Here is a 17,757-nt window from a genome sequence, read left to right as displayed (position 1 = left end):
GTTATGGGTAGCCAGGGCATCTACTTTACTTGCTAGTTGTTTAATTTGTTCGCCAGTGTGTACATTCTGGTTTAAGAAATCTTTATTGGTTTGCTATTGAGAAGCTATAAAATTTTCCATCATGATTTCCAAGTTGGATTTCCTAGAGGCGTTATTGTTAGGTGTAGATGGGATCGACTTCTGATATCCCGGAGGTATAGCTGGGGCTTGATTTGGAGATTGTCCAGGTGCGTATAAAGCATTATTACTCTTATATGAATAATTTGGATGATTCTTCCAATTTGAGTTATAGGTATGCGAGTAGGGGCTTCCTTGAGCATAGTTTACTTGCTCCGCTTGGATTCCTGTTAGGAGTTGACAATCTGCAGGAGTGTGACCTTGGATTCCACAGACTTCGCAATTCTGAGTTATGGCTACCACGGTGGCTGGAGGTGATACGTTTAAACTTTCAATTTTCTAGACCAGAGCATCCACTTTTGCATTAACATGATCAAGGTTACTTATCTCGTACATGCCAGTTTTCGTTTGAGGTTTTTCTACCATTGTTCGTTCGCTTCCCCACTGATAATGGTTTTGAGCCATGCTTTCGATAAGTTGGTAAGCGTCAGCATATGGTTTGTTCATTAGCGCACCACCTGCGGCGGCATCTATTGTTAACCTCGTGTTGTACAGGAGACCATTATAGAAGGTATGAATTACTAACCAGTCCTCTAAACCATGGTGTGGACAAAGTCTCATCATGTCTTTGTATCTTTCCCATGCTTCGAAGAGAGACTCGTTATCTTTCTGTTTAAATCCATTTATCTGGGCTCTTAACATAGCTGTTTTGCTTGGCGGAAAATATCGAGCAAGAAAAACTTTCTTCAACTCGTTCCATGTGGTGACTGAGTTGGAAGGAAGAGATTGAAGCCATCTTCTAGCGTTATCTCTTAACGAGAAAGGAAAAAGAGGAAGTCGAATTGCCTCTGAAGTGACACCATTAGCTTTAACAGTATCAGCGTATTGGACAAATACGGATAAATGAAGGTTTGGATCCTCGGTAGGATTTCCAGAGAATTGGTTCTGTTGCACTGCCTGCAACAGTGAAGGTTTAAGTTCAAAGTTGTTTGCTTCGATTGCGGGTGGAGCAATACTCGAATGCGGCTCATCTTGCGATGGAGCGGCGTAATCTCGAAGAGCACGAGCTGGTTCTGCCATCTCGGGTATCAAAGGGAAAATATTTTTGAAATCAGGAAGTTCAACAGGAGGGAGATTGTTTGCAGCACGATATTCCCGAATTCGTCGTAAGACTCGGAGATATAGCTCGATATCGTTGATTCGTAAGTAGAACGGCTCGCCTTGTGAGCGAGTGTGTGGCATACAAATCAACGAAAGAAAGAAAAGAAAAAGAAAAGCCTTAGTCTCTACAGCATAACAGAAGAGTTACGATATCGACTAAATAAAAGTCCCCGGCAACGGCGCCAAAAACTTGATCGCGACTTTATGAGTCGAATTTGGGGTACAAACTGCAAGTGCACAGTTCTATCGCGTAGTTTTAAAAGATATCGATCTCACAGGGACTTATGAATCGATATACCGTTTTCTAAGGTTACTTCGTAAAGCTAAGGCAGGTAATACTTTGATTGTTTGGGGGAAAAGCTAAAACTAAAATAAGATCTAAAATAAATATCTAATAAGCGGATATCGGTATGTAGTTCGTCGTAATTAGGGAATCAATTCTTTGTTGGTTTCTTGGTTTTAAAATAAATCCTTTCAGTTGACACTATTGATTAAAAGTCCTATCTCAAACTCTCGCTCTGTTGAATAAACTATGATTTTATATTAACGTAGCTGTCACTTATTAGTTAAGTCAAAAACCACTTTTTGAAAACAATAGAATCCGTAGAAACTCTTTTTAAGAAAACACTAATCGTTTAAACACCCTTATCTCAAACTCTCGCTCTGTTGACTTAGGTTATATAATTAAATTCAAATGCTTAACTCTCGTCCTCACATTCAACCTTTAAAAATACTTTTTGGAAAAGATTAGAATTTAATTAACTCTAAAAATTGCTCTCGCCCTGATCTAGAATTAATGTCCAATTAACACTGTCCAGTCAAAAACTCAAACTCTCGTTCTATTGCTTTTAACTTCTTTATGTCTTTTACTTTTGTACAAAAACCTTGTTATTAAATCTGTAAATTGAGACCGTAAAAAGAGTGATTTTAATTTTAAATGTAATTAAACCAACTTAGTTTTGATTCCTTCATTCCGCTTACTTTACATACCGATACCTAAATAAATTAGCCAGACATGCTAAACAGATCTAAATAATTATCATGCATAAACAAATTCATCTCAGCAAATAATATAAATAAACAGTAAAGCAGGGCATATATAAATTCAAATAGTAATTAAAGAACCTGAGAAATTAAATAGCAGTCTTGAACACTCCACCACAGGCCGGTTGGATTTGTTCTTGAATTCTTCAATCAAACGGAAAAATAAAAGCGAAGCAATAAAAAAACTAGATTCTAACGTAAGGTTAGATCCGGTGAAAGGTACACAATAGTTTCCGGTGTAGAAACTACTGTGCGAAAAATTAATTAATTCCTGGAAAAGAAAATAGAAATTGCAAAGGAAACAATATAAAAATCGTAAAAGTAATGATGTAAAAATGTGCTTGTACTGCTGGAAGAGAAAAAATGCAAAAAAGAGAAAACGGCGAAGAAGCGTGGAACGTCGGAGGAACCTCTGCAGGGTTTGCAAAGCTGATATTTATACTGGTCACTTTCTGTTGATTCCTTAGGATTGGCAGTAATTTTAGAAAACAAATAATGTAATCATCTCTGTTGTTTTAATATGTTGGGTTGAAGAAATTCAACATCTGGACCAACATGTCATGTACGATGTCACGACATCAGGTCTGTGACATCGCACATGTGTAGGAAACTGAATTAATTAATTCAGTATATGTTCTGGGATCAGCAAGGATATCTGGTGAATATCCTAACTCCCAGGTGGAGGTCTTGAAGACTCAATCAGAATATATATAGGCTCTAAATATGGAGATATATATGGAGAGAGTTTAGGAACTTGAAGACCTTGTTTGTAGTAGAATTTTTCTGCTGAAGTTGCAACAGCAAAGAACAAGTCTGCTGCAATTTTCTGAAGGCCCAAATCCAGTTGGGTGATTAGGTTATAAATAGTTGATTGTAATCTAGTCTTTGTAAGCCTCTTAGAATGAATTTTTAGGGGTGTGTGTAAGGTAAACCTCCCAATCTGTGGGAAGGGTACCATGTGTTTCTCAGTGGTAAACCTGAGAGTGTTTGTTACTCAAAGCCTGTAGGCAAGAGTAATTATGTTCTTGAATGAAGCTGTGAAGCAAGTTCAAGGTGTTTGCACATTACATTGTATTTGTAGTGATAGGAATGGAAACTGGAGGTTTCTATCTAGGAGTTCCTAGGTATAGATTGCATTAGGTAGGGATTAAGTGATGAGTTGTAAACGGGGGAGTTTAACTCTAAATTGATACTGCTAATAGTGGATCTTCTTCCTGGCTTGGTAGCCCCCAGATGTAGGTCATGTTGGACTGAACTGGGTTAACAATTTCCTGTGTTTGTTTTCCTTCTGTATGATATAATCATGTCTGCCAAACTGATCATGTAATTCAGTCTGTTCAGCAAGATAATAGCAGACCTGATACATAGCCTTCTGTTGGAATGTCAAGCAGAATGTTTTGACATTCATCAAGAACAGCACATACTGTATAATAAGTTGATGATCTCAGTTCAGTATGTAGTGAAGTCTGGATTTCAAAATCATCACAGACCTGGCCAAAAGATCATTGTGAACCTGTCAAACTGGGTGTCTTGACAGTTCTTCCAGAAAGCTAATACTGATGTAGAGACTGGTTGGTCTTTTACAGTACAGCAAATTTAGCTCAGTCTGTTTTCAGGAACCAAACAGACTTAGCATATGGTTCTGGACTTGGATGTCAAACGGAATGTTGTGACATTCACTCCTCACTGCATATGCTAAATTGTTGGATGGTTAGTTTTCTGTTTCAGGATTTTTCTCAGGCTATTCTTCAGGAATCCACCAGCTGATCTAAAATCTAGGAAACTAACAACTAAGCTACAATTAATGTTCCTGGCAAATAATCTATTTGCTAGCTCCTTAATAAGTGAAGATTAGTTTAACTTGTTACAACCTTTAATTTAGGAAATACAAGTACATGACCAACAAACTGGAACAATGTAACAGATGATGTTCAAAACAGGATTGAGACATCGTGCTGATATCTGTGTAGGAAAACAACAGAAGTGAAGGTTATGGTGCACATAACTAAGGGTTCCTCCTTTCTAGGATGACATAGAAGGAGAGGTCGTGACACTGTGAAAAGGTGCACATTAGTACAGAGTGTAATAACTATCTTGTTGTAATAGGTACAATGTTAGATCAGATGTCGTGACTTGAAGTAGAACATCTGAATACTGACTACGCCAGAATTTCAATTGGTATCAGAGCAGGCATCCTGTTCTGTCTCTGGATGAGATCCATGGGTGATACTTTCTGGTAGCTGGCAAGGAGTTATGTTAGTACTGATGCTGGAACCTGTGTAAGGTTCTGTAATTCCCTGAATGGTCCCTTGAAGTAGGTGGATGGACTGTTCATGACAGGAATGGTGTGTACCTGTCTCTGGAGGTTGGCTATTGGCCTGTGTGTGGGACAGCTGTGCCAGTACTAAATCACATTCAAACCTGGTATGGTCTTGGAGGCCAATCTGGTGAAGTGTGTGTTCATAGGTTGAGATGTATTATGATTTCCGCTGCATAATACATGGCAAAACTCAAACTCTGATGTAGTTTCCCCTCATATGGATGAAAGGCTGCTGTGTTCAAGATCTCATCATAATCTACTGAAGATGTCAAAGATACTTGAGTCTCCTCAAGTCCACTCATCATGACGTTCTCACTTCAGGATGGTAAGAGTCACTCAATCACTGATTCTCTTACTCTCTTGAGTAGTGTATATGAAGACCTTGAAGACCTTCAAGGAAGGGTTGTTCCAAGGAGGTGGAACCAATGTTCTATGTGATGTTAGAACATGTTATTCAACAAGTATGCAGCTACTGGTTAAAGAGCAGATGTTTTTAGGGTTCAAACAAAGGGATAATTCTGTTTGGAACCTACTCCTGACCTGGAAGAGGAGACATCTGTGTGTGCTAAGTTGACAAGAGCAGGGTCAACTGGGTGTGTGCTCAAGAAGGTCATCCCTAGAAGTTGAGCTGGTTGAGATGTGACATTGTGCAATCTCCTGCTGTTAGGCATCTTCCTGCAGTTTGATCAGGATTGGATAGTTGTTCCCTGAAGTACTATGGTGTGTTGGAAGACAAGTCTCCTGGATGTTAGCAGTCAATAATGGGGTAACCTGATTGTGATATCATTAAAGGGGGTTGGAACCATGAATCTTGTTATTCAAACACCACGTTCAGAAGTGGCAGTTCTTACTAGGAGTGAGAATATGAAGATTCAGAGGTTGGTTGAGGTAATATGCTCTGGCAATGCATATCTACTATTGACTGGTGATGTCTGTCTCACTAGTACTTATGGTCAGCTGAAGTCTGATTGGTGTGATTGGAGGAGTTAGTTGCCACTGGTAAGGGATGGTGGATGTCGTGGAGGAGTTTTGGTTAACCTCCTCACGTTTGGTCAGCCTAGGGTCAGGTTGGCTGTTGACCTGTGTCACATGGGTTCTGGTTGATGTGTGACACATTTGCAAGGAAGGATTCATCTCTCTCATTCCTAAGGGTGAATCTAATCTGGAAAGAGTCTCAAGACTATTAATGTGCTTGCAAGCAGAAGATGTTGACACTAGAAGAGTATTTTCAAAGTATTCTTATGGTGGAAGTATCTGAAAGGATAATTGGGAAAGGATTTAAGATCAATGTCTACTTGTGTCAACTACAAGTATTTAATTGATTATCCTTGGAGCTCAAGATAACTGATGTTCTTAAAGATGTTGGAACATCTCTTCTTCAAGACCCTGTGCAGAATCACAGGAAGGATAGTACATTGGGGTATGATCTAGCTCGTTGGTGGCAGCAAAAGCATATGATCTCTGAAAAGGTTTCCTGGCAAGAAACATGTTCAGCCTTGGTGTGTACAAGAAGAAGAAGGCATCACAGTCTTGATGGTGGTTACTTGGATCAGTTTATTTCTGATCTAGGTGAGGAAGTGCATTGGCTAATGCACACTGTGGAGTTAAGAACAAGTGGCAGCATTCTTAACCTCATGGAAACAGCCTTGCTCTAGGAAGTGGAATCCTTGGCAGAGCTGAAGGGTTAGTTTCCAACTGGTCCTTCTGAAGACTCATGCATCAGAGTGTCTGATGTCTTTGGAAAAGAAGCAGGGATTCATCAAGGTGTGAGCTTGGATGACTTAACTGCAAACTTGCAGGATGGAGGTTGTTTACTCAAACTTGGTTCCACAATCAAGTCTATGAGAACATTGAACTCTTGTTCTGTGAAGGGAGGAAGTTCTTTCAAGTGGCAGAAGAAGGAGCTGAATTCAACAGCTAGATGTCAAAACACAATGTTATGACATTTGGCTCAACATCAGACTCTTAGTTGGTGAAGTGGCACATCAACTTGAGATAGAAGGGTCTACAGGGTTGTAGATTGGATACTTCAAAAGGGTCGTCCTCGTAGCAGTACTTTGGAGTTGCTGGATAGAAAGGATGGTACATGTGCATGTCTTAGAAGAGCTAAGCTGTGTTCAACATGTAGCTTGAAGTTCAAGTCTCACTTGGAAGGTCAGAATATCTTTGGGAGAAGTCTGATAAACTTGGGGAGGTCAAAAAGTAGCATTTGACCTTTTCATATGAGAATTCATGAAGGAGGTAATCAACCAGTGGCAGTTGGTCTATCTCAGAAGTGAGTTCGAAGAATCAAGATAATCAACATAAGGCAGCTGGTTATTCTTGAGGAAAGTCTGAGACTAATTACTTTTGAGCAGAAAAGTAGCAAGTTGAAGACTAAAGGAGGTGTCTTCTATTCATCCCTTGGAGCTTGTGGTAGGAGTTCTGAGCCATCTATGGAAGATTATCTCATGTAATGGGATGAAAAGGCATATGTCCCAATTTATGTCTGGGTTCTTCTTGATCAAGCTGGTGACTCAGTGATATTTGAAGACTATCAGATGGTGTTCCCTGTTATGTGTGAAGGATGTCCTAACGAATGTTAGAACATTTTGTGAAATGGCTTTCTGTTCTGGTTAGAAGAGAGATTGACACAGAGTGTGGATGTGTTCAACCAAGAGGGTTGAACAGAGGGTGCGCTCTTGAAGACATGAAGATGAGTCTTATGTTTTCCATTCATCAAGTGTGGTTGAGTTCTTTTTGAATCAGGAAGAAGGTGAAGGTCCAACCATGTTGGATATGTGTGACCTCCAAGAGAGTAGGTTGTCCATGACAGGGGGAGTTGTGCCTTTGTGCTGCAAGCAATCACCAAGCTTGTGGTCTATGTGTTCCCAGATGACTAGGTAGTTATCAGGATGTTGTGATGTATGTCAAGGCTGAGTGAGCAGAAGAATGTCTGACCGGATGTCATGACATTGCCCTGGACATTGCTGTTACTTCCTCCTGAATTTTAAAGTCAGTAGGAATTATGAGGGTGATGTGGCTAAGTCTGATAAACCAGAATAAGCCTGATGGCTACAGCTGTGTGGTACAGGGGGAGTAACCATCAACTGAAGTGTGAAAAGTTGGCTGTAGCAGTGCTAGGGGGAATACTGGCTGAATGCAGGAATGTTAAGACATCGCGTGCAACGTGTCTGACTGCATATATGGAATGGTCTCCATACACTGGAACGGCTGTTTTGGAAAAGAAACAGTCAAGAGCTATAAAAGGTATTCAAAGATAGTCTGAGATTTTGTTGGTGATTCTCTGACTGTTTCTCAGCAAAAATAAATGCATCTTGACCAAGCATTTATTTCTACCGGAAATTCCTAGGCACGGGCTGGACTATTTAAAGGATGCAATAGCCCTCTTCCTCTCACAAGAAAAACACTCCATTCTCAGAATCATGGGGTATGTTAAGGTTTGGGCAAGCTGCGCCTGGATCTGGTTTTGTGAAGGGTGCCTTTACAAATGTTTAGCTAAAAAGGGGGAGAGAAAGATAGTCCTGGGGTTGAGAATGTACCAGAAGCAAGCCAAATGTGGAGGTGGCAGCAAACAGAAGTTGGCATCAGGCACAAAATCCACCAACTGGGGTTTCCACTTGTGTCTTGTGATCTGAGTTAAGAAGACAGTTGTGCCTTGTGATCTGAGTTACATTGTCCAAGTACTCAGCATTACAGATTCTTCTGGAAGCTCTCCGATTGAGGGGAAGGGTTCTGGTACAACTGAGTATTGTCCCTCTTCTTCCCCATGTACACCAACTTTGGTGTTTGTGGTGGTGGAGCCAATGACGGAGATGAAGAGCATTCCCAAATTGGGATGTTTTGTCCAGTGTATTGTTTATTTGTTTTAGCTAAAATTTGCCAAAGGGGGAGATTGTTGATTCCTTAGGATTGGCAGTAATTTTAGAAAACAAATAATGTAATCATCTCTGTTGTTTTAATATGTTGGGTTGAAGAAATTCAACATCTGGACCAACATGTCATGTACGATGTCACGACATCAGGTCTGTGACATCGCACATGTGTAGGAAACTGAATTAATTAATTCAGTATATGTTCTGGGATCAGCAAGGATATCTGGTGAATATCCTAACTCCCAGGTGGAGGTCTTGAAGACTCAATCAGAATATATATAGGCTCTAAATATGGAGATATATATGGAGAGAGTTTAGGAACTTGAAGACCTTGTTTGTAGCAGAATTTTTCTGCTGAAGTTGCAACAGCAAAGAACAAGTCTGCTGCAATTTTCTGAAGGCCCAAATCCAGTTGGGTGATTAGGTTATAAATAGCTGATTGTAATCTAGTCTTTGTAAGCCTCTTAGAATGAATTTTTAGGGGTGTGTGTAAGGTAAACCTCCCAATCTGTGGGAAGGGTACCATGTGTTTCTCAGTGGTAAACCTGAGAGTGTTTGTTACTCAAAGCCTGTAGGCAAGAGTAATTATGTTCTTGAATGAAGCTGTGAAGCAAGTTCAAGGTGTTTGCACATTACATTGTATTTGTAGTGATAGGAATGGAAACTGGAGGTTTTTATCTAGGAGTTCCTAGGTATAGATTGCATTGGGTAGGGATTAAGTGATGAGTTGTAAACGGGGGAGTTTAACTCTGAATTGATACTACTAATAGTGGATCTTCTTCCTGGCTTGGTAGCCCCCAGATGTAGGTCATGTTGGACTGAACTGGGTTAACAATTTCCTGTGTTTGTTTTCCTTCTGTATGATATAATCATGTCTGCCAAACTGAGCATGTAATTCAGTCTGTTCAGCAAGATAATAGCAGACTTGATACATAGCCTTCTGTTGGAATGTCAAGCAGAATGTTTTGACATTCATCAACAACAGCACATACTGTATAATAAGCTGATGATCTCAGTTCAGTATGTAGTGAAGTCTGGATTTCAAAATCATCACAGACCTGGCCAAAAGATCATTGTGAACCTGTCAAACTGGGTGTCTTGACAGTTCTTCCAGAAAGCTAATACTGATGTAGAGACTGGTTGGTCTTTTACAGTACAGCAAATTTAGCTCAGTCTGTTTTCAGGAACCAAACAGACTTAGCATATGGTTCTGGACTTGGATGTCAAACGGAATGTTGTGACATTCACTCCTCACTGCATATGCTAAATTGTTGGATGGTTAGTTTTCTGTTTCAGGATTTTTCTCAGGCTATTCTTCAGGAATCCACCAGCTGATCTAAAATCTAGGAAACTAACAACTAAGCTACAATTAATGTTCCTGGCAAATAATCTATTTGCTAGCTCCTTAATAAGTGAAGATTAGTTTAACTTGTTACAACCTTTAATTTAGGAAATACAAGTACATGACCAACAAACTGGAACAATGTAACAGATGATGTTCAAAACAGGATTGAGACATCGTGCTGATATCTGTGTAGGAAAACAACAGAAGTGAAGGTTATGGTGCACATAACTAAGGGTTCCTCCTTTCTAGGATGACATAGAAGGAGAGGTCGTGACACTGTGAAAAGGTGCACATTAGTACAGAGTGTAATAACTATCTTGCTGTAATAGGTACAATGTTAGATCAGATGTCGTGACTTGAAGTAGAACATCTGAATACTGACTACGCCAGAATTTCACTTTCTGTAACGGTTTCCAAAAGTATTCCGCGTCAAAGGTCTTCACGTAGCAAATGGTCAGGCGTGCAAATAGGACTCAACGTCTCTGAAGCCAAAAATATAGGAGAATGGTGTGACGTCCGTCACACCATATGTGACGCTCGTCACACAAGTGTGTAAAGCGTGACGCTCGTTGTAACACCCCAAAATTTGCCCTCCTCATTCATGCATTCACTTTTTAGGTCATTTAGAATTTCATACCACATTGCATCATGTCAATCAGAATTAGCTCCAAGAAGCTCGGACATCATCCAGGACACTTTGTGGGTTCTACTTAGACGATCAGTCAACACAAGGAAAAGACTTGAGGTACTACCAACAGGGCCAGATGGGGCCTATTCACCGTGCAAATTGCCAGGCTGGAAGAAGCAAGAATCTGCTGCTGAGCTATCATGCTCGCTAGGCGAGCAGATGCTTCGCCTAGCGAAAAGTACTGCCATGCTCGCTAGGCGAGCAGGTCCTTTGCTAGGAGAGCAGGTCCTTCGCTAGGCGAAGGGCGCGCACTTCAGAAAATATCAGAAAGATTTTGGGCTTGAGTTGCCCTCATTTGAGCCCACTACCCACGAAATCAGTCTATAAATATAAGAGTTGCAGTAGAGGACTAAACACTTGGAGTTTTCACTGGAGTTTCATCGAAGAAAGGTCTTGAGAGAAGGAGACCTAGGAACTACTCTGCAGTAATCTTCAGGCAGCTCTGAGAAGTTCACTCCGATTCACACACTTTTTTGCCTCCGCCTCACGCAAACCCTAAAGGAGCTTTGCAAATCCAGCCGCGCCGTTCGATCGGCCTCTCTCGTCAGGTATGCCTTTGTTCCTATTACTCTATGCGTTGAATTTGAATACTATGAATGCATTAGGTAACATCAGGTTTTGCACACGGGTTTATGTTTGCGTATGAATATGTGAATAGTGTCTTGAATGTTTAATAATTTCGTTTCCGAAATGAATGCCATAGGGTTTGGAATCCTTAAAATCGTACTGTTATCGATGGGAAATTCAAAACCCGCAGGCGCTCGCTAGCCGCTTCGCTAGGCGAGCACGCAGCGAAGCTTCGCTAAGGTTTCTCCAGGCGATGCAGTAGCGAACGCAACCGTTTTCGTTTTTTTCTTTGTTCTTTTTGTTCTAACCTGTCTTGTGTTGCCATGGCATTGTTTTCCTTAGATTTCATCTTGTTTGTCTAACCTTTTTGTCGAGTTTTTGTGAGGACTCACATACTCTTGCAGGGATACCATGCGGAGGTTTATTCTGATTACGCGTATTGACTGATTTTCTTTGATGGTCTAGCTGGAGAGATCTCAGGGTTGCTAATCCTTTAATTGCTGTAACTTCGGATCTTTATCCGTGTGGTAATTTTTTCCCTTTCTCGTACTTTATCGCTTTCTTAGCTGGAAGACCTCGATAGGAGGCAATGTTTGAGCCCCCTTGGTGGCATTTTACTTTAAGATACATGTTTTGTATGGTGTGATCGCTTCCCCATAGGACACGAGGCTTCAGATAGTCTCCCGTTTGCATGCCAATTAAGGTAGCATTGTTCCTTCGCCTAGGACTTCCTTTTTGCATGTGCGTTCCTACAACGCGAACAAACCCTAAAACCCAAAGCAACATGTTATCTCCTTCTACTACAGGCGAGTAAGTCTCCAGAGGTCGAGCATCCGGTAGATTGCGTAGTAATGTTGTTCGTCCAAAACCTAATCCATAACCCCGTAGTTAGCCGAACTACGGCTTGCTCTGATTCTCATTCCAGATGAGATACGTAGGCATAAGACGCGATGTCTTAGCGAGCACACATCCCCCCAACCCATAGGTCAGCCGAGCTACGAAGACTCTAATTCTCATATTCAGATGAGATACGTATGCAGCGGATGCGACATCCGCGCGAGTCATTTCTCTTAACCTTTTTAGTAAATAAACACATTAGGTAAACTCACACCCTTTAGACAAGAACCACAAAAGTGGATCCCGTAGAGTACTATGGATGCGTAGTGGTGCTAATACCTTCCCTTCGCATAACCGACTCCCGAACCCAAGATTTGGTTGCGAGACCCCGTCTTGTCCTTTCCTTTTTCAGGTTTACTTCGAGCGTTTCCTTTCCCTCCTTTGGGATGAATAACGCACGGTGGCGACTCTTCTGTCATTTTCTTTCGCCGGTTGTTTTTTTTGCGCACTGTATTTTTCAGGTTGCGACAGCTGGCGACTCTGCTGGGGACTTAAGACGTTGACCTCTTGCTGGTCCATCTTCCCTAAGCGAGTCCCTCCTAGCTTTTGTGATTTCTGGTTCATTGGGTGTTCATGCTTTTGTACATTTATTTACTTACTTGCTTGCATTCATCTGCTGTATCTGTTGGAGCTATTGTTTGTTTGTTAGGATGGGATGTTCTACGAGAGATAAGCCCATTACTCAGGCTTGAGTGTACACATAGGTTTTAGAGTGGATGATCATGAGGCTTGCGTGGCATGTTGCTATGTTAAGTCGATCGTGAAGAACCACACCCAGACGAGGTTTCTTTTGGATATATTATGTCCTACGGATGTTCCGTAACGACATGATGTTCCTTTAGAAATCGTCGACTCTGGTGACCATTTCCCGAGAACTCAGTCGAGGCCTCTCCTCCGAGACGTGATTATGTTAGCTCTGCTGGGCGCATTCTCGCTGATCAATCCGAGGACCCCGAGACTGGGAACTTGCTTTAGGATGTCCTGTTGAGGGGAGTCAGTGGAGGTCTTTTATCCCGTAATAATGCCAAACCTTTAGTGGTAAACGTATTATTCGTGACTGAAGGGCTGAAGTTAACGAACTTCTGTTCTTAGAACCTACCAGTGAGGGGCGGGCTAAATTCAGGAAACCTTAACCTCCAACCAACCCGGTTTTCTGGAGCAGAGCTTTGATCTTGTATTATATTCCTCAGTGGTTTTCTCTTCAGACAGTGTAACCCGACAAATGTTCAAGCAGATACAGCAATCCTGATTGACATGCCACTGCATTGCATTCACATCATCACATCATTTGCATTCATATCATTTAACACATGTTTATCCATTTCAAGGGGGTTTACATCTTCTTCTTGATTCCAGTCGGAGTTTTTCTGGTTCTCTTAAGATGGATATTGGCAGAAAGAGACTTGTCGCCTACAAGTTTCCGGTGGTCTGTCTGGAGCCCATCCAACAGTTGATGCAGTTAATGGATCCTGGTTCTCTAGAAGGATTCCGAGAGGATTACGGTCTGATTCTAAGTTTCGTCACGGTTCTTTCCAAAGATCAACATGACGCCCTATTCACACTGCTACAGTTCTATGACCCTCCACTGAGATGTTTCACTTTCCCGGATTATATTTTGGTCCCTACTCTGGAGGAGATTGCCAGTTTTCTCAGAGTTCCTATCAGGTCACAGTTATTGTTCTACAGTTCTGAGTTTCTGCCCGATCTCAGCATGGTTGCTTCAGCCACATATTTGGAGGAATCAGTCTGGAAGGCAAATATGTGTCAGAAGGGAGAAGTTAGTGGTTTTCATCTGAGTTTCTTACTGGGAGAAGCAAAGAAGAAGCTGGAAGACAGTAACCAGAGGGGTTTCAATGTTGTATTGGCTCTTTGTGTGTATGGGATTGTCTTGTTCCCTAATGTTGCCAAATTTGTGGACATGGACGCAATACGCCTCTTCGTGTTGAGAAATCCAGTACCGACCTTGCTAGGAGATTTCTTTCATTCAGTGCACCACAGAAATAAGAATAGAAAAGGGGGATTGTTGAATTGTTGTGTGCCTTTGTTTTATAAGTGGTTCAGTTCTCACCTACCCAAATCAGGAGTGTTCGTTAATGTCAAGGACTCGTTGAGTTGGTCGAAGAGATTGATGGGGTTGAGAGCTGAAGATATTTCTTGGTGGTCCGACCGGAGCTTGCTTCGGGCAGATATTATTCATAGTTGTGGGAACTTCCCAAATGTTCCGTTGGTAGGAAGAAGAGGAGGAATCAACTATAATCCTTCTCTAGCAGTTAGACAGTTTGGATATGCTTTAAGAACTCCGCCTTTGGAAAAGGATGTGGAAGAATCTCTGTTTTTCCATTCTTCGCCTGATTTGACGGTATCCCGTAAGGCAGCTGAGGCCTGGCTCAAGGTGTTCAAGAGAGGAAGAACCGTCCTTGGAAAAGGAGATTGTAGAACTTACCCTCGGTATGAAGAGTGGCTTCAGGGAAGAGTCGAAGATTTTGGTCTGCCGTTCCCTATTGAAGAACCTTTGTATCCACCTACTCCTGAGCAGTCAACAATGGTGAGCCGAGAGGAGTACGACAAGTTGAAGAGTGCCATGGAGGGACTTCAAACCAAGAACTCATAGTTAAGTGGGAAGTTGCAAGAATGTATGCATCAATTCCAGGAGGCAGAATATCAGAAGGGGGAAGCCGTCAGAGTGCAAAAGGAAGTAGAGAGGAAATTTGTTGTGGAGGCGGACTTCTTCAGGAAGACAGACGAAGCCTTGAGATCATCCAGTTCTGAGTTGAGGCGAGCAAGCGGCAGTTAGTAGATCCTCATGGTAAATTAGCTGGGTGGCAGGAGCAATGGGATGCATTTTCAACTTCTCGGAAGGCAAAGGAGGAGGAGACAGTAGCCGAACTGACTGGTCAGATAGAGAAATTGACGACTTTGCTGAAGGGGAAGAACAATGAGCTTCTGTGCGCCCGTTCTACTAATGGCTACATCACAGATCAACTCCATGAGACTCGAGGACAGATTGAAGAACTCAAGGTGTTGGCAGGTTTGAAGAAATCCAGACTTGAAGAGGTATTCGGAGAAGATGATGGGAATTACTACAGAGAGCACATCAACGAACTGGATGGGATCATTCACAAGAGGAATCTGCTTATCCGGCACTTGACAGAATCTCCAGATCATCCTGACACGGTGGCATTACTGGATGAAGTGAGGAGCAGTCCTTATGGGTTGTATACAGGAGGCTGATTCCTGGTTTATGTTCCTCCCTTTACTTTTTGTTTTGTTGACGTGTAGTGATAATCCACAGGCTTGTTGTGGGGATCCTCTTTTGATGTACTTTTGGCTAAGGCCCCTTTCTTGGAACTCATTTGTATGTTGGTTTCCCTTTGTTACATCTTGATCTCAGAAGTTTATCCATGACTCAGTCTTCTTGCACTATTCGCCTGATGTGAGACTGGAATCAAGGGGGTAGAATACCTTTTGGATTTGATAAACATGGCATTGCATTTACATATTCATTGTCATATCTTGCATAACAGGTACCGCTGCAGTGTTCTCATATTGTTTGGTGTCCCACTAGCAGGATAGCTGACTCAGGCATTCACCGATACGTTACCCGAAGGAATCAACAGAGAGTGATGGAGAGCCTACAAGCAGAGCTCGCCGAGATGAAGATTCGCATGAATCAATTCATGGATTTGGTTCAAGGGGTGGCTCAAGGATAGCAGGAGCTTAGATTGTTGGTGCAGAGGGATCCCCCTATTACTCAACCGGAGACGTTGGCCGATCCTCCAGCTGGAGAGGCTAATGGTCCCAATGGACCGGGGCCTATCCCGATCCCGCATGTCAACCTAGATCAACAACCCATTCAGGATGGTCAGGATGATCAGTTCCCCTTGCTTCAGGAAGACTTTGGCATGGACCCCATGTTTAGAAGATTGGAAGAGAGGTTGAAAGCAGTGGAAGGACAGAATCCTCTGGGAGTAGATGTTGCTGACTTGGGGCTGGTCCCAGGTGTGAGAGTGCCACCGAAATTCAAAGTCCCGGTCTTTGACAAATACAATGGCAACTCTTGCCCCAAAACTCACGTGCAAGCCTATTTCCGTAAAATGGTTGCATACTCTGATGACGAGAAGCTACTTATGTACTTCTTCCAGAACAGCCTGGCTGGGGCATCCTTGTAATGGTATATGAGGCTGGACAGAGCCCACATCCATTGCTGGAGGGATTTGGCAGAGGCTTTCGTGAAGCAGTATCAGTATAATGCAGACATGGCTCCGGACAGAACTCAACTTCAGAATCTGTCTCTTAAAAGCAATGAGTGCTTCAGGGAGTACGCTCAACGCTGGAGGGAGACAGCTTCCCGTGTTCAGCCTCCGATGTTGGAAAAGGAAATGGCCAACATGTTCATGAACACTCTGCCCGGACCTTACTTGGAGCGTCTGGTAGGTTGCAATGCTTCCAACTTTGCTGATGTGGTCTCTACTGGGGAAAAGGGTGGAGAATTACCTAAAGACCTATAAGAGCCAGAGTGGAGGTGGATCCTCATCAGGGTTGGAGAAGCCGTTCGTTCAGAGACAGAAGAGGAGAGAAGGGGATGCAAATGCCATATCTTCTTATCAGAACAGGGATAACCGGAGGAATAACTTTCAGAATTATCATCAGCAACCGTATGTTGCAGCTGTGACCATTCCAGCTGCAGCACCACTACAACAACAACAACCACAACGTCAACCAGCTCAGTATCAACAGCAGCAACAACCGGGTAACAGACCCGCTTATCAACAGAGGCAAAGGATGATGGACCGGCGTTTCGACACCCTTCCAATGTCGTACGCTCAGTTGCTTTCTAGTCTTCAACAACTACAACTTGTGCAACTGCGCACTCTGGCTCCTCCTGTTGGTAGACTTCCAGTGGGTTACGACGCCAACGCTAGGTGTAGCTTCCACTCTGGAGCACCTGGCCATAATATTGAGAACTGCAAAGCTTTTAAGCACGTAGTTCAGGACCTCATAGATTCAAAGGCCATCGACCTTGCACCGGCTCCGAATGTCGTTAACAATCCCATGCCCCAGCATGGTGGTGCGAATGTTAACATGATAGACGGAAAAGCCAAGTCCATTAAGGATGTGTTGAAGTTGAAGACTCCATTGTTGGATATCAAAGGATGCTTGCTGAAGGCCGATGTTTTCCCCGGTTGTGGGAAGGGTTGTTTGGATTGTGCCACTCAGAGTGGAGGTTGTTTGAAGCTACAGCAGGGTATCCAGGCCTTGCTCGACAAAGGTTTCCTCCAGGTTGGAGATTTGTCTGTCCAAGAGTTTGTGGAAGGGGTTGAGGAAGAAGAGTTTGAAGATGCTACTGATGAATTCGCAGATGTTGTTCCTACTGATTCTGTAATCCATGATGATGTATTTATTTTTTCCAATGTGGTTGATCCTGATGTAATTGAACTTGATCCCGGTGTTTCGGATGCTTGTATTTCAATGAATGAGATTTCCGAGTACGACTGTGATATTGCTACTATCACTATTTTCTACCCAACTAATCAGATCAGTGTGCCAGAAGCGCAACCCGTGCCACCAGTGCAACGATCTACTATGACCATCACAACCCCTGGTCCTTTACCTTTCCCCAGTGAAAGGGCCATTCCGTGGCATTATGGGGGGAGCGTGTATACGCACGATCATAGGGTGGAACGACCACTGAAAGTAGAAGAGGGTCAGAAGCCTGAACTTGACGGTCTCGCAGTGGATAATG

General features: G+C 42.5%; 1 non-coding gene across 1 annotated transcript; it reads left to right on the top strand.

Moving 5' to 3' along the window:
- Nucleotides 1–712: 712 nt before the first annotated feature.
- Nucleotides 713–819, top strand: LOC127108554 (small nucleolar RNA R71). The gene has a single exon (XR_007796085.1). It is a non-coding gene; the product is annotated as a small nucleolar RNA R71 (small nucleolar RNA).
- Nucleotides 820–17,757: the final 16,938 nt, after the last annotated feature.

The sequence above is a fragment of the Lathyrus oleraceus genome, chromosome 7 (genome assembly GCF_024323335.1).
Source record: "Lathyrus oleraceus cultivar Zhongwan6 chromosome 7, CAAS_Psat_ZW6_1.0, whole genome shotgun sequence".
NCBI classification, from domain to species: Eukaryota; Viridiplantae; Streptophyta; class Magnoliopsida; order Fabales; family Fabaceae; genus Lathyrus; species Lathyrus oleraceus.
This window is presented reverse-complemented; position numbering and strand designations above follow the sequence as displayed.